We start from the raw sequence: 22,406 nt of genomic DNA, 5'->3' as shown, positions 1-22,406 counted from the left end.
TGCCACCAGCACAGATACCTTTGGCCTGGCCAGCCACCGGGGAAAGGTGGAGCCGGCTGCACGCAGATTTCGCAGGCCCGTTGGAAGGACAAATGGTCTTAGTCGTCGTCGACTCGGAAACGAAATGGATGGAAGCCATTCCAATGAAAACTGCCACTTCGCAAACCACGGCCAACGCGCTAAGATCAATATTTGCACGGTTCGGCCTTCCAAAAACCTACGTTTCTGATAACGGACCACAATTTGTGGGCAAAGTTTTTCGTGAGTTTCTGGCACGGAACAATGTGCGACAACTCACAACAGCCCCTTATCATCCACAGTCGAATGGTTTAGCCGAACGAGCTGTGCGTACGCTCAAGGAAGGACTAAAGAAGAACCCCGGAATGGACCTCAAAATACGCATAGCGCGGGTTTTATGTCGATATCGCCGAACGCCCGTCAAGGATGGAAAGTCGCCGGCGGAACTCTTACTGGGGTACCAAATAAGAACAAAGCTGGACTGTATCGCTCCCGATGAAAGGTCACCAGAAATCCAACCACGAGTTGGAGGGTCTCCAGTTCAGGCAGGTGACCCAGTCTGGATGCGCGATTTCCAAACAAGTCGTCGCAGGTGGATACCAGGAGTAGTGCGAGATCAACTGGGGTCCAGAATGGTCACTGTTGATTCCGGGAAAGGAATTCAGCGGCGACACTTGGACCAGGTGAGACGTCGAACTGTCTCAGAAAAGGTGGAGGTGATCCTCCACCTTTTTCCTTTTCTTTTCTTCACCCTTTTCTTTGACGGAACGCCAGTCCATTACTAACATTTTCAGGACACAGTATGCTGTATAGCACAAACATTCAACGCCCAGAAGGCTGTTCGTTGTCAAGATGTTGTAGGTGTTCATCTTTGGGCCAAAAACGCTGCACGCGCAATTGATAGATGGAGCGAAAAAGAGGAAGCAGGAGCTGGCCGCGTTGGAGCACGTTGCCACGAGAACATGCTCGAACACTAGACGCTCGAGAAACGCATGAGCTAGAATCACGCTTCCACGCGCAGTCGTTCGGAAGGCACACCGAGACTACCGTGGAGGCAACGTCGCTGCCCCGAGGCTTCCATCTCAGGCCGGGACCAGCTACCCAGCAGACAGGCTCAACGGTGGTGTGCAGGCCTTCGTGGTTCCTGGTGGCAAGCTACCGCAGGATGACCCCGGGACGTCACTCAAGGCGGCCCCGTTTCGGTACTGCAGCCGGCTGTCTTGCGGTTTCTCCCTCCACCAGGCAAGGCAGGTCCTACCGCACTTCATCTGCGACCGGGAGAGGTGCTAGTTCATCAGCGTTCCATCGGCGACAAGTACTGTGAGTCAAATTTTATATATACAGAAACAGAGATATACTATCAACTACAGCGTTAGACTTGTGCCATATGTTGCCCACTTGGCACTTCTACTCCGCGGAAGTCCGCAAGGTGAACGACGATTCATAGAAGGAAAATTGTCATCCACCCATACCACAGTAAGAAAATAAAGACTCCTTGCGGGTTTCTCGGAAACCTCGGCAGTTGAGAAGAAAATTTTGTCCACCACAGGGCATTTGTGGTCTCAATTTCTTTTTTAAGGAAACTTCGTCCACCTTGGGTTGAGCCATTGTGAGTTGATGCACGCACTATTAGCCATTAAACGCAGCATACTTCCGAGTGGTAACAGAGATCGCCTGTACGGCTTCAGTGTGGTTGATGTATAGCTTCCAATATTCGCACACATCTATAAAGTATTTGTTGTGATGTCGTACTTTACGTTTTCAACCTTAAACTTAACATATGAGTTTGAGCGGTTCTGGTGGTAAACAGCAACCAGCAGCTCTTTTAAAACTAATATACCCGCTTCCGTTTGCCCTGGCGCGATCCTGTATCAATACATTTCCAACGTACCTGTTGAACTACTTAATAATGATTTTGGTTAATTAGCTGACGTGCTGATATCATCCAACCTTAGTCACCCTGAAGGAGGAAAGGGCGAAGAAACCACATTCGTATTGTGGAATCTGCAAATTATCCACCTGCCATGCAATCTGGAATCATCGAAACTTTCAGCCGGTATGGCGATATGACGCATTACAACGAAAGACGTGCTGCAAATTTCAATGACGAACGCGTCCTTCAGCCAGCATGGTAGATCATGCAGGTAAAGTGGGGGATTTATACAGCATTGAAACAGCACTCAGCCGCAGCATGCGACGTGCTTGGCCTTGTAGCAACATGCCACAATGCCGCAGTTACTGTGAGGGACGCGGACTGAATTTCGGTGATGAATGCGTCCCGTAACTCGTTTTCCGCTAGAGCTTTCGTGCACTCGGCTATTATGATTGCTGCTCTACGACGCGCCCAACACCCCGGGCGTCTCAAAACGCTCATTTGCGCGTGGAAAACTCGTAGGATTGTTCATTCCGCATTTTAGGCATGCGTCCGTGGCGTAATAAATAGAGCATCGTAATTTTATGCTGTGGCACAGCTTCCCGCAGATTGTGGGAGCGCGGCGTGGTGACGTCATTGTACACCACCGCAGTTGATAGCAGTCAAATTTGCTTTACAGTGTCGAGAGAAGTTAGGATAGCTTCAGTTCAGAATGTTTCCGCTAACAAGATCACACCGTGTACTCTCCCGTCCGAGGTGGTCCAAAGAGGATACCTATGGCAAACATAATATTTGCCCTGATCCCGTTTTGCAAACAGTAATTATGGGCAGTCCCCCCCCCCCCAAAAAAAAAAAACAACACACAACGCCTTCATTACAGAATCCGACAGCTAAGTCGTCAGTCACAGCAGAAAAATAAATGTCTAATCTCAGGAGTTCAGCGTGCTCAAGGGACCCTTGCGCGGGACGGTGAAAGGAAAGTGTTGTAATAGAGTGTTTTAACAGAGCGTTGCTCAGGGAACTGCTGACATGTTATGCACAGAGGTGGCTGCATGAATTGATGTTGCTTAAGTGCGTCTACAAGAGGTGTCAACGACGCGCTATGAGTTGATGGTGATAGATATATAGTAGGAAATGGACGCATAATTCTGCAACCTTTGAGGCACCATGGTGCAGCGTCGTCAGGGAAGAGGGAGTGGGTAGTGAAAGTGGATAGAGGAAGAGTTAGTATGAGGGGTAGTAGATTCCTAACAGAGGACGATGCAACGAGCTACGGAAAGAAGAATGATTGATGTAATGTTAAGGGATAAGAAAAGAGCAGATTGGATGAGGGAACAAGCGCGAGTTAATGACATCTTAGTTGAAATCAAGAAAAAGAAATGGGCATGGGCAGGACATGTAATGAGGGGGGGAAGATAAGCGATGATCATTAAAGGTTAAGGACTGGATTCCAATGGAAGGCAAGCGTAGAAGGGGGCGGCAGAAAGTTAGGTGGGCGGATGAGATTAAGAAGTTTGCAAGGCACAACATGGCCACAATTAGTACATGACCGGGATAGTTGATGAAGTATGGGAGAGGCCTTACTTGCCCTGCTGTGGGCGTAACCAGGCTGATGACGACGACGACGATGATGATGATTATGATGATGATGATGATGATGTTGTTGTTGTTGTTGTTGTTGATGATGATGATGATGATGATGATGATGATGATGATGATGATGATGATGATGTTGATGATGATGATGATGATGATGATGATGATGATGATGATGATGATGATGATGATGATGATGATGATGATGATGATGATGATGATGATGATGATGATGATGTAGACTCCATCATGTGCAGAAGGTGCCAGGTGGGAGTCCTCAGCAAAGACGCCAGACACCAAGCGGGCGCTCACAATGTGGCGATCCCCCTGTTGCATCTCGGAACTCCAGCAGGCTTGCCAGCGCGGAGAGCTGGAGGCGCAATAGGGAATAGCACGTCAGTCCCTTTCCCTGTCGGAAGCCCCTGGCGTCGGTAGGTATCGGTGTCTATTGAACATTCTTACGCCAACGATTAGCAGGCACAGATGAGATGCTCCAGAGTCTCGGAGTCTGCGCACTTCTTGCATGAAAATGACGTGGCTTGGCCCTTTCTGTGCATCTGGGCAGCCGTCGAGCTAGTGCGTACGCGCAGCCACTCGCAGAGGCTCCTAGGAGCCTCTGGAAGGACCTAGTTAACGCTATCCTCGGCTATCCTGACGTCTGAGCTACCGGGTCACTGGGTAGTGGCCAACAACTCAACGACACGCCACGTCACGCTCCGCTCAATCGGCTTCGTAGCAGAACGTTCGTAGAGTTCTACCAAGGATACTGGTTGTACGTTCTGCTGCCTATGTGAGCGTCGTACGAAGGCTCATTAGCCTGTCCGCTAACGTTCCCGCTGAGCGGTGCGAGCAAATTACAAGGATAAACCCGACTGAGCAGAGCAGACCGCTTCAGCTAAAAGAAAAACTTAAGCCTGCTAAACTTGTATTTTGTCACGTCAGTACCGGTGGACACATTAGTTGCCTAGATGCAATGTCCTATAAGTGCACTGTTGGTTACCTACTACAGTTGGCCATACACGTAGACTGAAATGATCAATTTTTTCCCGAACAAATGACTGGGCTTTTAGAACAAGATAAACTTACTGCACGTGCATGGCATAATAGTTTATCTACCTCTTTATAATTTAGGTATTCCATAATTTATATATATCAATGCGTCCGAGCCTGCCACTATGCGATGCAGTTTGTCGCACATGCTCTGGCTGAATATTGGTCGCACCATTTGGTCTGAATGCCGCAACACAGCCAGGCAGTGCTTGCTCTGCAGCCGCTACTGAGCAATCGTGAAGAGGAAAAAAAGTCGTGTGGCCAACCATGTAGAGTTTTCTACTAAAATTGCTTAGATTGACATCTGATTCTAGTATTCTTCGGTTACCATGAGAAGGACGAATGTAGTACATACATTTGTGGTAATCATGATCGTTGCTTGGCATATCTTCTGGAACTTTTTATTATGATTTATCTTTCCAAATGGCAAACCATACGTTTTCTGAATGAACATATGCAACAACTCCCTTTGCACAGGCAAGACGAGCATAACCAGTGCGCGCTGCATGTATAACGCCATATTTTGTTCAAACCGAAAAATTTAACACCGTCATTAAATCCTGTAAAGCAAGGACAAAGTTTAGGGAAATATGCGTACTGTTACCATTGCCATACTGGCTAGACCACCTCCGTCGCAGATGCCGTAGACACTAGCGCCGGATATAGTTCAAGCTCTGTCTTATATCCCCACCTGCAATGGCTCGCATTAGCAACAGTATGGAAACATATATATTAACGGTACTCCCTTTAAACTATGGCCTGCTGCCTGTCGGAATACGGACAAAATGTTACAAGCGTTATATCGTCGACTAACCAGTGTCAAAATTCATCGCATCTCGATAAATTTCTGACGGCGTATCCGGTTTTCAGCTATAGCTGCGTACTGCTATTGTAACAGGTAGGCGCCTCACAATTTCGGTTGTCACACTTTCTGCAATATGCGCCCTCCTAAAGCGACCAAGAGAGTGGCCGACAACGCGTGCACACCGCGTATATGCAGAAAAAATACCGCTACAAAATCTTGGCTCACACGTGCGTCCCGTGATGCAAGCTTCATGGACTTCTCAACAACTTTTCTCCACATCGCTAAATTTTCTCTGACGGAGTGTTTTCGACTTAGTTTAATTGATCCAAAGTATTACCCCTACAAAGAGCACCAGTGAACGGAAGGATGCGGCTAGCCGTGAAATGTGGCCTATTTGTTGCCAATGCACCCAGACTCCATTCACTGGTGCTTCTTTTCCACCGATGCGCTGAAAAAATAGGGCACCGTCATTGACGCTCGCTTCAGAGTCTATATACCGACATAGGAAAGAGCATTTTAGTGGCCTTCGACCCCTAGCAGGTAAACAGACATGCCCGTCGTATGTGCACTGAGAGCTTTAACCGATCCTTCATTCCGACCGTATTTCATGCACGCGACGTTGCGTGCGTTCAACCTTCAGAAACAGTCTGCATAACCTACACTCACGCACATCAAGGGAACCGTTTACAAGAAGAAATCAGCTTTTCTTTCCTGGGCGACCTTTGCTGCAAGTCATCATGATGATAGAGGCGACTTAGAAAACGAAAGCTGCATGAAATAAACTTCGATGCGAGAAATTTTTTTGCTTAACCGGAATAGTGATTCAATTGCTGCTGCTGTGGCTTTAGTTCGCTGTCATGTAGAGTAATCTTTATGGTCTTAAAGGTAAGGGTTTTAGCAATGAAACAAGCCAGAACCTTTGGGGGCGCTTAAAATTGGCATATTTATCCCTCATAACAACTCTTTAGAATCACATGAGAAGCCACTGACGACTAAATTGAACACCTTACAGCAACATTGGCTCGCGGCGACTAGCTGATGGGCTTCGCCGTCATCCTGAAGCAGTCAGCCCTGTTGCACCATAAGACGCGCCGTTGAAACGCCGTCGACCCGAATACTGGCAAGCTGGATCTCTGTCTCCTGACGTTTGCTTGATAGCAATTCCCAGTAAGAAACACGTTCGTTTGCCTTTGAAATATCCGAATAAAGTTCCCCTCGAAGATTGCTGCCATTAGTTCCCCCGCGAGGACAAGAGGAATGGGCCTTGACGAAACTTTGGCGGCTGGAGAAAGAGTAACGTAGATGTGACCAAGATCGCCAGCGACGACGTGACAAAGCGGATTCGTTGACCGACTTTATTAATCAGCACGATGGTATCCATAGCACAAGAAAGCTGGCCGCGGAAAGCCTACTAACGCGACTTCTGGATTAGAGAAGTTACGTACAATGTGGTCCAGTTCACCACTGTACAAGCAGGCTTGTCGACGGTGGGGAGTGTGCCCCAAGTTAGTTCGGAGAGCTGGTGGTCGTCTCCGAGGCTTCTCCTAACACGAGGAGGAGATAACAGGTCGCGGATGCAACCGCGTTGTCGAAGGTGGAAGTGGAGGCCGACTAACTATATCGGCAAACCTCAACGGGCGTGTTTCTGGGCACGGCGTGGGCGATATAAAGGCTTGCCACAGCTCCTGGTGTAAGATTTCCGCGACAGAAGCGACTACTGACTGTGGACGGAGCAGCCACGGTTCGCAGCTTCACACACAATATTCTGCGAATGAGCGTTCGCTATTGCAGGGATTCTAAGCGGTGGCGCTGAAAGAGTCAGCATTGTTGCTGAACGGCTCGCTCGATTATAGTTGCCTCCTTATGAAGTCGTCGAGCGTGGTTGGTGGGTTTTGTACCAAGCCCGCAAACAATTGCTCTTTAATTGCTCGCTTGAGATGGTGCACTTTCTTGGTCTCGCGCAAATCGGGGTCAGCTCAGTGAAATTATCGGGCCATATCCTCGGCATACATGGCGTCGCTTTCGTTGTTTCTGAAAGCGCACTTCGATAAGCTGTTGTGCGTAAACGCACTGGTCGGATCTGGATAGTTTATCCATTAGCTGGCGGCGAAAGTCGTTCCAGGTTTGGCAGCACGATTCCCTGTTCTGGAACCACGTGCGAGCGCTGTCTTCTGTTGGAAATAGGGGTATAGAATTGTTTGTTCTGCGCTCCACTCGTTGACATTCGCAACGCTTTCATGTTGATCAAGCCAGTCCTCAAAATTTTCAAACGCGACTCCACGAACGATGTCCCGAACGTGAGGATGCTGAAAAGTCTCTGGGAAGGAATTGCCATCTGTGAAGGAAGGCAGTTCGCTGATATACAAATTTCCGTGGTATTCGGAGCTGAAATGGTGGTAAATTAGGGGCTGAAGCCAAGCATGCGGCGGCTGAATCTGTGCACAGGAGTGATGACGAGAGGTTGATTCTTTGGGATGCGCGTGTGGGTCATAGCAGGAGTCCCTACCCTCAGGTTCGCGGCGCCGGCGTCGCGGCGACGGAAACGAGGGAAGAACGCAATAGTCAGCAGGTACATTGAAATAAATATGCGGTATAATATCGCGTGCGAGTAACTTCTTGTTCGCTGTGTTTCCTTTAAATGCCGAGACATCTTCTTATCGTCGTCATCCTGGTCGCACTGCGGATGCAGCAATGTGATTATTTTAACTAGGTTATTTGCGTATTGAAGCTTTTGGTTATATGTCTACGATCGAGCATTGTGGGCTTAGTTGCATTAAGATATTCAGATCACGGAAGTCGGATACATGGGTCAGACAGTATCAAGAAACACAGGCTCGCGATTTAGCCATTACATTGTCGAAAGCCAAAGCATGTCACCGACAGGTGAACGTGTTGAAAACTCGACTGATTAGAGGAAACAAAATGTGAGGACACCTTTCTGCTTCGAAAGGCGGAGCCTGAGGGTGAGCCGTCTCCAATGTCGAACGCGCAGAAGCATAAGGTGACGTGGACAGGGCCACCTTGGCGTAGCAGTAGCAGTAGGAGTACTAACTAGTTTTTTATTATAAACATAGTGTAGAGGAGGAACTGAGCATTATCTTTGCTGACTGGGCTGCAACAGTCGGATTGACAATAAGAGAGAGGGTAAGCAGCACAGGAATACGTAAAAATAGAGGAACTATACAGTTCTCCATGCTAAAGCTAGCCAACGCCTCAAGATAAACGGGTGCACTCACGGATAACACGAATAGAATCATGTCAATGGCAACATTATGGAACAAATAGAACTCTTTTTTGGCATCTTCGTAGTTGCATAACTAGTCAAGATTAATTAAGTTTCGATGTCTTACCGTAGAGAAACATTTCTGAAAATAAAAATTAGGAAGTGTTCTTGACAACATTCAAGTCCGGGTTACTTCGCATCCAACCGGATGCGAAGCCATTTTTCTCACAGTCATGAGAGAAGTCCACAAACTAAGAAAAATTTCATGTAACTCTGTATGGAGCGTCTCAATCGTAATGCCATGTGTAAATGGACGGCGCCTTTAATGTAGCACACTGGTACTGAGAAAGTCGAAGGCCCAGGACAATTTCAGGTGTTTTATTGTTCTATTATATTATATCTTTTGTTGCTTTAACAGCTACTCCTGTTTTGGCATTGAAAGCTACAAGGAACCTCCTGTGTCAGTGTCGTGACACTTTCTGAGCAACAGCGTGCTGGATTTACGCATGGCGTCCATACAACAATTGCTGCAGTGGCACATAAGCGCGTAGTGACTTGGCAGTTTTTAATGTGTAATCAATTTATTTCTGATGCGAGAAAATTAAATACACAATAGACGAAAGCCTTAATAGCGCGGAATTAGGGATTTCCTGGCCTCATCTCTGTAGAACTTCTTTAAATTTATAAACAGCGAAGCTAAATTCCCACTTATCCAATAAACAGAATGAAATAGCCCCTTAACTTCCTGAGTGACCATGAACACAACTTGCCGCGTCCTCCTATACCGCAGCTGCAGATCATTATGCTACAGCAGCTCCCGAACTGAGGTGAAGAAACCACAAAAGGGGGAGGAGCGTTTTATCATCCCTTGAAACTATGAACCAACTTGTGCACCAACATACATATTTATCTTACGTAAAGGTAGCTGGAACACCCGGTATATGCTCGTAAACAATTCATGGATAATTAGTTAAACGTTAGGCCGCGTGTCGGTGCTTCCTCCATGTACCTCAATTCCACCACTATGTACATTCTTCTCTTCTACAGGCGCGACTGTGCTGCACTGCAGTAGGAAGCTTTCGAGGTTCCACTTCTCAGTTGTTGCAAGTACTCGAGCTGGAGAGGCTAACGATTTGCATGTGCTTTTTTGTTCGTGTGGAGAAACCCAACACGCAATTGTATCAAACCCGCGTCATACAAGGTAGGGAACAGCTGTCTTTCATTCCACCGCATTCCTCTGAACAACCCGCACGCAGCTTATAGCAACGCACGTGGTGCTAGCGTCACTTATAAGAGAAGGCCACTTCCTATGCTGACACCCCATAATTCGGCTGTTGAACAGTGGTGCGTCGCCTGCTTTTGTTAGATGTCGAAAAGGGTTCGGATGACTGTCACACTGAGCGAGCTGCATTCCCGCGTCACCGAGCCATTGGTGTGCGCTTGCAGGTGGTCATGGGTTTTTGCCTATCCAAGTAACCCGTGTGGGCTTATTGAGCGTGCATTGTGCCGTTCGGTCGTTTGTTCAAAGGCCCTCGTAGGAAGTCCGCATCAGCCATTTTGTAAAACGCTGTCCGCGCCTCACGTGCTTCCGAGCGGATCAAGCAACAGCTACGGAATCTTCGGTGGACAGGCATGGCTGGAGATCGCGCAATCATGCAGGCGTGGAGCCACTTCACGCACGTTGTCGTGCGAACCGCCTTGCTGCCCAAAGATGGGAAACATGGCAACGCACGGCATTTAGTTTACGAGTATATTGGAATACCATATCGCTAGCGAAAATGTGAAGGCCAACGTTGCAGCGACATTTTAATGCGCAGCATGGTATGATGAATCTGTTGAAAAATTCTTTGTGAATCCAGAAAGGAATTCTGATAATAAAAGGCTACAATGAGCAGGCTGCGGCAATTTCGTACGCAATTCATAACTGCTATCCGAAGTGCAGTGGCAAACGACGGAATGTGCGCGATAACAATCGATGGCACAGCACAAAAAATTCTACAAGCCCATCCAGTTATGCCGTTCCCTGTAATTTATTCGTACGAAAAGGCGTTAAGGCTAATCCAGAAACGGCTAAGCCGTTTATGAAAGGTGAATAGCAAGCAATATTCGACACCCTGGTAGACAACCAACCAGTCAGGATGGAAGGTGGCTAAAGGGGTCCCAAATTGAGAATATTCCCCTCATGCAGTAATTACGCATGCACGTGTAGCCGTCCCCCTCCAGTGCCCATGACGGCGCTAACGCCTTTGTTAAGCCGTGCCTAGCATCGCGCAAAAAAATTATGCTCAGCCATTCTGAACGAGAACTGCTGAATTACATTGTATGTTTCAGCGTTATGCGACGGCAGACGTGGTGTGGAATGTATATTTTTGGCAATGTAAATTTGTGCATTTCTGTCCTCGCACTCCTAACGTATATAAAGAAATAACTCTATTGAGCGTGCGACATCACAAGTACCCTGAACACACATCAATACGACGCATAACACATTCTGCTCTGCGCAGCCCGCCGTATAATGCTACACATATCTTGGACAGTTCCTGTGCAGCAAGGTTCATCCTAATTTTTTGTTAGCAGGCTGGGCACGGCCGCTTAAGTGAAGAGGTTTATATAACATGGGTGGGATCATTGCCCCAATGCAGTGTATTAAACGAATTCTACCTTACGGGGCTGTGCTAAAACGCATATTTAGTTTTTGAATTTATTTATTTATTTATTTATTTATTTATTTATTTATTTATTTATTTGTAGATGCCAGTCATGTTGCGACATTTACTTATGAGTGTACGCGTGGTGCTAACCATGCTCAAGGAACGATTCCGGCATGCACTCATCCAAATCTTGAAATAATGACAGCGCAGAACCTGTGCGCCTCGCTGCATACGAGCAGCGGCGGCCAAGCAGCATGCCCTCGCAGTATGAGAGACTTCCGGGAAGCCCTACGGGCAGGAAAATCCTAGCTAGGCTAGGCATAAACTATGAGGGGCAGGAAGGCATCAAAATCAACCTGCCTCGAAGCGTGCGGAACCGACTAATAATCCCACCACTACCTCAAAACATGCACCCAATCCATCACAAGGAACGCAGAGAGAAACGGGCCGAGGCTCTCGAGAAGCGTTTCAAGAACTCGCAGGAGGTCCTCTACGTTGATGCTGCAGACTATGGCAACGGCCGCATGGCTCTAGCTGTAGCAAGCGCTGAAACTAGATTGATAGCCAGTGGCCCAGTTCCAATGGATTGCTCTCAGATTGGAGAAGAACCTGGCATAGCATTTGCAATTGCAAGTACTTCAGCCAAAATTAGTCAGGGACTCTAAGGTTGCGGTGATGAACTTTGCCAGAGGCAGAATTTCTCCCGAGGCGAACAGAATCCTGCAGACCTGCAGAGATAGCAGGAAAATTGAAATAATCGGGGCACCTGCGCACGCCTCCCTCGCTGGGAACGAGGCGGCCCACGAATTAGCTCGAGGACTTACATTCCGATCTGGTGGGCTAGCCGAAGGCTTCACGGGGCGGGACCGCTTTGTGTGTTACAGAGAGATCACACAACACTACAGACTAGGGCGGGTTGAAGATCAACCGGCTGATATATCCTTAAACAAGAGCCAGGCTTCCACTTAGCGTCGCCTGCAAACCAACTCGTTTCGAAGCCCGGTATCGTGCAGCCTCTACTACCCGGGTCAGTACTCCAGCCAGTGTAAGCTATGTAAACCCAGGGCTAATCTTAATCATATTCTGTGGGAATGGCCACAGGCTCCCTTTGAGGGAAGAATAAAGTCTTTAGAACAACGGGAGACCTTATTACTCAGCTCCGATACCGAGATTCAACTGAAGACCGTCCGACTGGCCGAAAACGCCGCTAGGGTCCAAGGACTCCTGGCCGTCGTCTAGGTGGGAAGGCTGAAATCCTTCCCTACATCTGTTCGACAAATAAAGTTTTACAATCCAATCTAATCCGAGCACCAGCCCCGTAAAAATGCTCACGCGAAAGAACAGGGTATATAGCACCGAAAACTTCACTTCCGGTTGGGTTTAATGTTATGATTTTTATGTATTCAGGTTTTCTTGAAAACGCTGCACGCTCACCTGAGACTTGAACTGGAATGGAAACAGCAGCAGTTGGCAGCCTTCACTCGATTCATAGAGATTTCACTGAATCAATAACAACATGGACAGCATTTCAGCACTTAAAATTTCCGTGGAAAATACAGCGGTGTCTGTCAAGACAATCGGAAGTAGTGATCACCAGATTACCACTCCGATCACCGTAAGTAGTGATCAGACCAGTAGATTACCAGTAGTAATAAACCAGTCTCTTGACGTCGGCAGCATCGCCGAGCTGGGGGAGCGAGAGGTGAGAAAGAGAGAGCGTGAAGGCCGAGTAGAAAAATAGGATCGCGCAGCATAACGACGCGGCGAGGGTGGGTCCATCCAAATTGGGGAGTAGGCGCGGTGCGCACGCGAAGCAAGGAACGCGGCCCGGATGCATGCCCTCTCCTGTGGCGCGCGAGGCAGGGGGGTCAGGCGAGGGGGCATCGCCTCCTCGCCTGACCCCCCTGCCTCGCGCGCTGGTCGCTGCTAGGGTGCTTCGATGTCGTCCTCGCCCGCTGCTCCGTACAGAGTGAAGACAACTGCGGCGTCTTGTGCGGCCTTGGCCACGCGAATCGCGCAGGCCGTAGTAGACGCCTTTGGCGGGCGCCGTAGGGATGCGTTGCCGGCGCTCGCGTGTCTCGTGTGCGGTTTGGCACTGCTTTACTGGCCTTACCCAAGCTTCGCTGGTTTATGGTGCATGCAATTACAGAGCCACACAATTTTTTGTTATGGCGCCGATACAAATTGCTAAGGAAACGACTTCTAGAAATTCCGCTTGGCGAATTAGGGTTAATCTTATCATCAGAAAGAACATCTTTCGGCACATAAAATATAGGTTTCAGCCACACTGACGTGGTTGATGCCGTTTGCGTCTGCATAAAATCAACTAAACGAATAAATTTGTAATGTTTCAATTTTTGTTTGTTTTCACATGCTTCCTGTCTTGTTTTAATCAGTTATATAATGCTTCAAAAGAGTAAGTAAACTTCTCAACAAGCGATTCTTGGCCAATCCCCCAGTGTATGAGCCATAATATTAGATCTTATTCATCATCATCCAGCGCGTTGCCACGCGCACGTGCTCGAACAAGAGGGGCTCGAGCAGGGCATGAGCTCAAGTCACGTTTCCGCGCGCAGTCGTTCGGACGGCGCTTTCTCGTTATGGACGACAGCAGAGGCAAGGCGGCTTTCCCGAGACCATCTTCCCAGTCCTCGACCATCCTGTCAGCAGGCAGCGTCAACGATGGTGTGCTGGCTTCCGTGGTTCTCGTTGGCAAGCTCCACCAAGGCGATGCCGCGACTTGGCTCATGGCGGATCCGATCTTTTACTGCTCTCGGCTGTCTCGCCGTTTTTCCCTATACCTGAGAGGCAAGGTCCTGGATCAGAAGCAGCCGTCGTTCACCAGAGTTTCTTCGGTGACAGGTACTGTGGGCGAAATTTTATGTAAACAAAAACGGAGGTATGCTGTCAACTGTACTGTTAGACTTGTACTTTACGCTGGATACCTGGCAAATGCGCTCTGTGGAAGCGCGCAAGATAGATGCCAATTCTAGCAAGGGAAAAATTCTCATCCACGGAAATTGGAGCATTAAAATACAAAGGAGGCCCATTACGGGCTTATCGGAAAATTTTGAGGTGGAAGAAAATTTCTTTTCCTGGGATTGCTGTACGCAACTTCTTCCCCATCAAATTTCCTCCATCTTCAGTAGTTACGAGTCGTTAAAAATGTCCCACTTTCTATGGCCGTGAGAACTCGCATATACGACTTGACTGTCTTTGTTGTATCATTTCTCATATTGGCACATATTTGTGAAGCACTACTTGCTGTCGCGCGGTGTTTGTGTGGTCTTGTGATTGAAAGCAGCGAGCAATGCAACCAGCAGTGCTTTTCAGATGGTGAGAGTAGCTCTCGCGTCTGGCGGCCTGATCCTCGAATACTGTCGTTTTAGAGTAGCAGTATAAACGATGAAATGAAGATTATTGGCTAATTTGGGCTAATTAACTAACGAACTGTTATACATGAAGTTTGTCACTCTGAGGGAAGAAACGATATTCGAGAAACGAGTGAAGAAACGAGTGAAGAAAGGATATTCGCATCGGGTAATCTTAGAAGTATGCACATCTCACGCGATCTGAAAATCAGTGGGCTAGCAAGGCGAACGCATTGAGACGGCAGATGTGCTGCATGTTGCACAACCACCTACACCCTTAAAGGTGTTTTCTTATCGCACTGGTAACACCCTAACCGTTACGGCCTTACAAAAATGTATAGATGACGAAAACGCAGCTCTAATAAGACGTGCGATGACAAAAAACTTAGCTGAGAACTATCTCATTCTGACAGTATTGGCAACACAGAAATATTCTGCAAGGGAACTTCACATGGATAAATATGAAACTCTCTTGTCGGATATTTCTGTTCGCCCAAGGCTGTCAGAAGGATCACAGTTTTCAAGTACGTCCTTCGTCATCGTACGTCTAGTTCAAGCACCATTGTCGTTATTTGTAAATTTCCGCAAGGCCATAGCGGTCATTGGGCTACCAGTGCGACAAGAAAACACCTTTATGGGTGTTAACCTTTTTACCGTATAGTTGAACTTTCAAGAGCAAGTGGAAGTTTTACCCAGCATGAAAGCGGTGTTCAATCGCACCACGTGAGTCGCTCGACCTTGTTATGTTCCCTTGCGTCACAGTACGATGGGAGACGCGCAGCGAATTTTAGCCATGAATGCGCACCGCAATTTTTATATTCATGGCCACCTAGGACTTATCCGCCGTCGTAATTTATGTGTAAATTGTTGATATGCGAGGCGAGCCTGACGTGACAAGGGTCTCAAAGCACTAGCTTGCACGTGGATATCTGTAGCACTATTTGTTCCGCAATTTCACGCATGCGTTGACGGCCTGATGGATGCACCATCGGGCGTTTACGAAATCTCATAATTTCCTAGAGTTTGCGGTAGTGCGGCTATTTGACGACGTTGTGCACTTGCACAGTTGTGAGCAGTCAAATTAACTCCACAGTGCAGGAACATGATAAGGAAGCATATCTTTCAAGTTTGTTTTCGCTAGCATACATCGTTCGCGTGTCATGCGTGCGGCAACTCAAATAGATATCACAAGGATAGTTCGCGACGCAGCTACCGAGAGGGGCCCTGCCTGTGTTGTGACGTAGTGCAAATGAATAATTATCGCAGTCAATTGCCAATAGAAAAATTTCTAACGTTTCACTTCGTGAACGCGGATTACGAACAAGCGTATCGGTGCCGTTCATATGTAACTACGACTGCAATCATATGAACACTACATGCGTATTTCTACCGTCGTCGTCGCCTCGATGTTCTGTGTAAAGTCCAAGGCCATTAACAACGTCTCCTAGTGTCGAATGCTGCATGTGTGAGCGTTCTGTATGGTGCGAGTGAAAGCGTTCGACGGTGAGCCGACAATCGCGGCTCAATCTGGAGTGCTAAAAATGGGAAAGCGGGGAGGCAGCGCGCTGTCATCGTTCGCGTGCGTGGTCCCTCGGGGAGTGGAGAAAGGGGGAGGGACATCGTTGTACTCCACTTGCAACTGCGAATTCTTCGGCCGCACGCGCATTATCGTGAAAGCGATTGGCAAAGTGTTGATTTACCGACTCCGCCGGCGGCTCATATAGCTGCACGGCGCTGTGTTCTCGCTGCTGAGGTTGCGTTGAAGCGATATGCAGCACGAATGTCACTTAGCTCGCTGCTGCTGCCGCGCTTCCTCACGGGTGTATCAGTTTCCACGGGCACGTTCACCACAGGCCCCCGAATGTCCTATTGGCTGCCCTTGTCGAGCAGCCGCCGAATTCGCATAAGCGGTACCCGGTAGGGTATCCGCCGTTCTACAGTCAATTTGCGCTTGGGTAAGTGAGGTGGCTTGGTCGGACGCACGTACGGAAGTGGAGAGAGTCCTGGACCTGACCTTTCCAGAGCGCTGTTTGACAGGTGTTGCAAACATACAAGGCTGTTATGTCTGCTTCAGGGAACTTGCTGCAGCACGAGAGCCGATGCTTCGTAGACGAAAAGGATATCTCGCAGATGCCAGAGACGATCACACACACTATGCACATGTACCAGAACAAGTTATTGCTGAAATCCCTGTTAAACATTCTTGTAGCGCCCGCGTGAAACCTGGTGCTGCGCTTCCTGCTCGTCGCGCAAGACACTGCGCTGGGCTTGCAAACGGGCTTGACGATGCTGAACATTTTCTAAGCTTCGTACAGCCTCATGCCTAGCACACCCGCATTGTTGCAAGCCTCCTAGCACGTTCCTCTGAGGTATCCTAAGCATGCCATCATCATCATCATCATCATCATCATCATCATCATCATCATCATCATCATCATCATCATCATCATCATCATCATCATCGTCATCATCATCATCCTGGTTGCACCCACTGCAGGGCAAAGGCCTCTCTTATAGTTCTCCAACTACCCCGGTCACGTATTAATTGTGGCCATGTTGTCCCTGCAAACTTCCTAATCTCATCCACCCACCTCACCTTCTGCAGTCCCCTGCTACTCTTCCCTTCCCTCGGAATCCAGTTCGTAACCCTTAATGACCATCGGTTATCTTCCCTCCTCATTACATGTCCTGCCCATGCCCCATTTCTTTTTCTTGATTTCAACTAGGATGTCCTTAACTCGCGTTAACAACGCCTCCTAGTGTCGTATGCTGCATGTGTGAGCGTTCTGTATGGTGCGAGCCAAGTCCCCGATTATTGCCGCACTTGTTCAGATTGAGCCTGGCGGTTCGCCACGACTACGGCATGAGTCGACTCGCGGTTGGCCTGCAGCCGCTTGCGTTGACGCTCCATCCTTCTCGCTCGGCGCTCGGCCACTCGATCACGGCAGGAATCCGGTACCTCGAGAGCGGTCACAAAAACCGTAGCAACTGCCAGAGGAGTCAACCTAGGTCAACTCAGCATGCCTTCGCCTACCTTCCTCCTCCGCCACGCTTGGTGTTGTTTCTCCATCCCGCTTTATTTCACCGTTTCACTTTCTTCTAGGAGGCTTTACCTTCCGACGCGCTCATCGCGCTACTGTGTACTTTCGCCGGCGCGCGATGCTCTTCAGTTCCAGACTGTTTCCTCCTTCGCGGCTTCCAACAAGCATTTGCCGATTTCAGTAGGTAGCCGGTTACGCTTGCGCGTAAAAGGCAATAAAGTCGCCTTATAAGATGTAAAACCTCACACAGAGACTATTTACAAAGTATGTTTACAAAGGATAGCTGCAGCGCTGGCCAGTTCAGCTGACAGCTCGGGAGCCAGAGAGCATTCGTCGTGTTGTCGGGGCGCCTGCGTGCAACGTCCACAAGAAATGCGCAATATGCACGTATTATGTACAAAGCAACTTTTTTATTTTCTGCTAATTTTCATCGCAAGTAGACGTGATGATAGGGATGGCTGAGAGCGCGAAAACTGGGTGCTATACCAAAACCTGCTTAACTTTCGTGCGTGAAATTGTCCTCAGCTGATGTTCAGAATTATTATCTTTCAACTGCAGCTTCTGTGATTCCAGCCATAGCTTTAGCTTGTGGTCGTGCACAGCAAACTTTTTACCGTCTTAAAGATAACGTTTTCAGTTTTGAGAGAAGCCAAGACAGTCAATTTTGTTGCGGCCTTAAAGGTAATGTTTTCCGCCATGAGACAAGCGGCCACCTTTAGTGTCGCATAACTTTGGCATGCTGCTCGCCCATGACAACACTTAAAGAGTCACGCGAAAAGCCACTGACACGCATACTCAATGCCTTACAGCAACATTGGCTGGAGGCAGCCACCTGAAGCGCTTCTCCGCCATCGCGAAGCGCTTAGGCTTCTTGCACCATCAGCCATCCCGTGGATTCTCCGTTTACAAGGTTACAGGTAATCTGAATTTCTTCTTCTCAAAATTGCATGATATGGATTGCCAGTAAGGGACAGGTTCCTTTGAAATATCCTAATAGTTATAACATATAGATTACCTTAGATAGAACATTTGCAGCATCACAGCTTTAGGCTGTATTGTTACGACTGAACGCTGGCGCTTGAAGAGCGGTTGATTGCGGTATTCAGATGACGGGACTCTGGCATGTGGGTCGGACAATATCAAGAAATTGACGCTACCTATTTAGCCATTACATTGATAAACTGCGCACCATGTCGCCAACTGGTGACCGTGCCGAGAAGCAGATGTGGACACCTGTGTGCTCATAGAGGTGGTGCCTGAGGATTGGGTTTCCCCCATGTCGAATGCGAAGAACCACAGACGGACGTGAGTAGGACCACCTTGGCTTAGTAATAGTAATGGTGCTAACTACTTGTTTCATTATACTGATGGTGTAATGGAGGAAGTGAAAATTTTTGCTGGCCGGGCTGTAATGGTCGAGAAGCCCACCTTACTGTCTAACGGCGGGCTTCAGGAGATGGAGAAGGAAAGGGGGTAATAAATGTAACAACAAGGATTGATAAATTAGCAAACCGTATGTCGCACACAAAAGCTGAAAAGTACTGCGTACTACAAAGACGTCCCAGCTACAGATAGCCAGTCTGGGGTGCGCTTTAAGATGCCACGAATAAAGCCAGGAAAATTGGCATTCTAAGGGCAAACATTTTTTTTACATCTTGGTAATTGCATAATGAGCTAGTATTAATCCAATTTGCTAGTGGTATGCATAAACAAAGTTAGAGAAGTACTTCCAAGAAGAAAACTAAGAAGTGCGTCAGGAAACGTGCGTTTCCGGTGAATTATGTTGCTGGCCGAATGCGGAACCGATTTAACTGCGCTTATGAAAGAAGTCCACAAAATATAATGTAGATGTGACTCCGTAGTCGCGGTATCACGGTCGTCCAAATATTGCCACGTGTGAACAGACTGCACTTTTAACGCAGTATACTAGTACTCAGGAAGTCGCACGGCTGAGGTGACTTCATATTTCAAACAAATTGACATGCTTGCTGCATGTATGCTCGTTTCATCACTACATAATGTGTCCGAGCTGACGTTGGCCAAGTTCTTCAATGACAAAAATAATTCGGTAAACGAAGTTCAGAGTAAGAATTTTAGATGTGCGGTATTCGGCCGTCACACCACTGCAGCAGCCACACGCCGTCGGTCTTTTAATTGCATCTAGCACCGTGTTCTTGATTATATATATATATATATATATATATATATATATATATATATATATATATATATGTATACGTTCAACAGCTCGCTTAACGTTATTTGGGACACACAGTATACATTTTGTGATTAGAGCTGTCGCAGTTCGCGAATGCATGTGCTGTTTTGCCGATGCAAACACGTCGCACGCACAACCGTATCAACCCTGTGCAATGCTTCCGTGAAATATTTTGGCCAGCGCCTATCTGCACGCTATTAGCGGGTTGTGGCGCGTTGTGTTTCATTAAAAGACTAATCATATGTAGGCTTATCAGCAGGCAGGTGGATGATGGATGGCGGGCGCCTGCAGCAAGTTTTCCGCAGATTCGTTCCGATGAAATTGTTTTCTGCCTCTGGGGATGCATGGAAATCGGTCCACTGAGCGCGAGTGGGGTGAGCTTACCGCCTATGTCATACAAGACGCGTACAGCGCTATTCCTTACCCCGCATGCAACTGAAAGCCGCGCAGGAATCGCACATGGCGCTGTGCACATGACGTTAACAAATGTCACCAGTGGATGACAGCTGTTGCTTCGCACGTTGCTCTTCCATGCTCTAAAGAGCTGGAATGACTGCCGCACTGAGTGATTTCCCTGCACGCGCCTGGGGGCGATCGATCTACACTTGCAGATAGTCGTGTAGTTTTTCCTTAAGAAGCAGTCTCTCAAATTTCTTCAGGGTGCATTGAGTATTATTTTTTTTTTTTGCGCAGTGGTCTGCAGGGTACTACGCGTATCGAGAGTTGGTTTGGGCCTGACCAGAGCTTGTAAGCGCAGTAAGGGCGCGTATGTATTTCGTACAGCCGCAATTTTTCCTCATTTTTCAACCGTCAGATGTGATGCCACTGCTGTAAGAAACGATAGCGGTAACACAAAACGACTTGAATCGAAAGTTTATCATTTAACCTCGCTTGGTCGAAGACACACTTTCTCGCCTTCCCGTAAAGATGAGTGCACTACCTCACGCTCGCACCTAAAGAATTCCCGAGAAAATTCTCAACTAATGCCTTACTCCGTGTAATTGATGGTCCCTGGAAGGCGTGCCCTCATGAAGGTGCTTATGTCGGCTTGCCTCTCATCATCATCTTCTTCATCATCATCGTCATAATCATAATCATCATCATAAGTCTGGTTACGCCCACTGCAGGGCAAAGGCCTCTCCCATACACCTCCAACTGCCCCCGTCATGTACTAACTGTGGCCATGCCGTCCATGGAAACTTCTTAATCTCATCCGCCCACCTAACTTTCTACCAGCCCCTCCTACACTCCCTTCTCTTGGAATCCAGTCCCTAACGCTTAATAACCATCGGTTATCTTCCCTCTTCATTACACGTCCTGCCCATGCCCATTTCTTTTTCTCGATTTCAACTAAGATGTCATTGACTCGCGTAAGTTCCTTCACCCAATCTGCTCTTTTTTTATCCCTTAACGTTACACCCATCATTCTTCTTTCCATAGCTCGTTGCGCCGTCCTCAATTTAAGTAGAGCCCTTTTCGTAAGCCTCCAGTTTCCTGCCCCATATGTGGGTACTGGTAAGACACGGCTTTTATACAATTTTCTCTTAAGGGATATTGGCAACCGGCCGTTCATGATCTGAGAATGCCTGCCAAACGCACCCCAGCCCATTCTTATTCTGATTATTTCAGTCTCATCATCCGGATCCGCGGTCACTACCAGCCTTGGGTAGATGTATTGCCTTATCACTTCCAGTGCCTCGCTACCTATCGTAATCTGCTCTTCTCTTGCGAGACGAGTTAAACATTACTTTAGTTTAATGCAGATTAATTTTAAGACCCACGCTTCAGCTCTGCTTCTCCAGGTCATTGACCATGCTTTGCAATTGATTCCCTGAGTTACTAAGCAAGTCAATACCATCAGCGAATCTCAAGTTACTAAGGTATTCTCCATTAACACTTATCCCGAATTCTTCCCAATCCAGGCCTCTCAATACCTCCTGTAAACACGCTGTGAATAAAATTGGAAAGAGCGTATCTCCCTGCCTGACGCCTGTCTTTATTGGCATTTTGTTGCTTTCTTTATGGATGAACAAGGTGGCTGTGGAGTCACTATAGGTATCTTTCAGTATTTTTACATACGACTCATCTACACCCTGATTCCGTAATGCATCCATGACTGCTGAGGTTTGGACTGAATCAGACAGTTTCTCGTAATCAATGAAAGCTATATATAAGGGTTGGTTATATTCCGCACATTTCTCTCACCTGATTGATAGTGCGAATATGGTCTATTGTTGAGTAGCCTTTACGGAATCCTGCCTGGTCCTTTGGTTGACGGAAGTCTAAGGTGTTCCTGATTCTATTTGCAATTACCTTAGTAAATACTTTGTAGGCAACGGACAGTAAGCAAGATCGGTCTATAATTTTTCAAGTCTCTGGCGTCCCCTTTCTTATGGATTAGGATTATGTTAGCGTTTTTCCTAGATTCCGGTACGCTCCAAGTCAAGAGGCATTGCGTATACAGGGTGGCCAGTCTCTCTAGAACAATCTGCCCACCATCCTTCAGCAAATCTGCTGTTACCTGATCCTCCCCAGCTGCCTCCCCCTTTGCATAGCTCCC

General features: G+C 47.7%; 1 protein-coding gene across 1 annotated transcript in view; it reads left to right on the top strand.

The window, feature by feature from the left end:
- Window positions 1–989: 989 nt before the first annotated feature.
- Window positions 990–22,406, top strand: part of LOC142572927 (uncharacterized) — a 104,542-nt gene continuing 83,125 nt past the window's right edge. The window contains exons 1-2 of the transcript XR_012826169.1: window positions 990–1,338; window positions 3,745–3,918. The gene's annotated coding sequence lies outside the window, so the exon portion shown is untranslated. The remainder of the gene's footprint in view (window positions 1,339–3,744; window positions 3,919–22,406) is intronic.

The sequence above is a fragment of the Dermacentor variabilis genome, chromosome 2 (genome assembly GCF_050947875.1).
Source record: "Dermacentor variabilis isolate Ectoservices chromosome 2, ASM5094787v1, whole genome shotgun sequence".
NCBI lineage: Eukaryota > Metazoa > Arthropoda > Arachnida > Ixodida > Ixodidae > Dermacentor > Dermacentor variabilis.
This window is presented reverse-complemented; position numbering and strand designations above follow the sequence as displayed.